Here is a 2,224-nt window from a genome sequence, read left to right as displayed (position 1 = left end):
TCACAGGAAGAAATGCTAGGAGTCATCGAAAACCTACCACTGGACTTTGGGGCAGGCGACATGCTGTTCCAAGTTCAAGTTGTCCCGTCAGCTAACTTTGATATCTTGCTAGGTCGGCCGTTCTTTACGTTAACAAGCTGTCAGACAGAAGATCTTCCTAGTGGTGATCAAGATATTACGCTCATGGACCCGAACTCAGGAAAGGTAATCTGTATCCCTACCGAACGATGGAGAAAGAAGTGTCCCAGGTGCGAAAGCGGTGCTCATGCTATACCGGGGGCACGCAAGAAGGATTTTTGATTATCGATGATCCACTACTCGCGCGGGGAGACTCTCAGACTACGACCCACCTGTCCTTATCTCTCGTTCCTCATCCCTCTACATTATTCCCTGGTTCTAATTATCGTCTCGCGCCATCCGCGCATCACTCTCTCTCATGGAGCTCATACCATCTTTGTTTGCTTCCCCCTGTGCATTTTTCAGCGCAATATGTTCATCTCGTCTCTACATGCTCTATCATTGACCGAGCGTCAATCGACGCATTTAACAGTGTATATTCTTTCAATAGGACCCGACACGCTATGGTGTACAAGCCGGTAGCGAAGAAAGTCCGAACAGTACAAACAACCATGCCACCTGAATATAGAATAACGCGGCGACTACCCGACGATCCTTTGGCCGGCATGCCTACACTGCCAACCCATCCACCCGACTTTGTTCCGGGCGTCCGCTTCACTCAAGAAAGAGCAGACAAATTAGACTTAGACCCCGCTAATTGGTTATGGCCCGAAGAGCTTAAGCTTGTCCGCTGGCTCGTTCGGACTCATGAGTTAGCATTTGCATGGGACGCGACTGAGCGCGGCCGTCTCAACGAAACATATTTCCCCCCGTACAAAATCCCTACCATCCCCCACACTCCTTGGTCCCAATGCAACATCCCCTATCCCACCCGCAACACTCGGAGAAGTTATCCGCATCATCAAAGAAAAGATCCAATCTGGCATTTATGAACCATCTACCGCAGCCTACCGTTCCTGATGGTTTTGCATAGTCAAGAAAGATGGAAGTCACTCCGCTTAGTACACGATCTCCAGCCGTTGAACGCGGGTGACTATCTGAGACTCCTCCCTCCCTCCCTTCGTCGAACAATTAGCTGAATCCTTTGCCGGTTTACGCAGTATACGGTATGATGGACTTGTATTCAGGATATGATCAACGGGTGCTACACAAAGAATCCCGCAACCTCACTACCTTCGGCACGCCCATAGGCCCGCACTGGCTAACCACCCTTCTGCAGGGGCATGCGAACGCAGTACAGGTATACCAAGGCGACACCACATTTATTCTCCAAGATGAAATCCCTGAGTATACGTCCCCATTCATCAATGATGTTCCCGTCAAATCAGTTAAAACGTGGTATCAGAGAGCTGACGGCTCGTATGAAACCATCACGCAAAACCCGGGTATCTGTCGCTTCATATGGGAGCATTGCGAGGTCATAAACTGCATACTGCAGAGACTAGAGAACGTTGGTGTAACCGTGTCCGCTACTAAATTTGTCCTAGCTGCGCCTACCGCTATCATAGTCGGGCACAAGTGTACCTTAGAAGGCAGAGTTCCGGAAGAGTCAAAAGTGCAGAAAATCCGAGATTGGCCCGAATGTCGTACCGTCACACAAGTATGGGGCTTTCTGGGTACATGCGGAGTCCTATGCATATTCATCCGGAACTTCTCGAAGATAGCTCGGCCCGCTTATCAACCTCATGTGCAAAGATGTCCCCTTCGAATGGGAGAGGAACAACAGGTAGCTATGCAAACTCTGAAGGACTTGGTACTAGAGTCTCCCGCACTCATGCCGATCGACTATGAATGCGGACAGAAGTTATCTTGGCAGTTGACACTTCTTCCATTGCTGTAGGGTTCATCCTCCTTCAAGTCGGAGAGAATGGTAAAAGATATCCGAGCCGCTTCGGGTCGATCTCCTTGACTGAAGTTGAGACCCGCTACTCACAAGCGAAGCTAGAGCTTTACGGCCTATTTAGAGCACTTCACGCAGTGCGAGTATTCACCTTCGGCGTTACCAATCTTACGGTCGAGGTAGATGCAAAGTATATCAAGGGTATGATCAATAACCCGGATCTTCAACCAAACACGACTATCAACCGATGGATAGCTGGTATACTTCTGTTTTCCTTCAAACTCGTTCATGTACCTGCTTCCAAAC

This window comes from Suillus subalutaceus (assembly GCF_016647625.1).
Source record: "Suillus subalutaceus strain FC151 chromosome Unknown DFJ58scaffold_406, whole genome shotgun sequence".
In the NCBI taxonomy this organism is placed as follows: Eukaryota; Fungi; Basidiomycota; class Agaricomycetes; order Boletales; family Suillaceae; genus Suillus; species Suillus subalutaceus.
Note: the sequence above shows the minus strand (reverse complement) of the source record.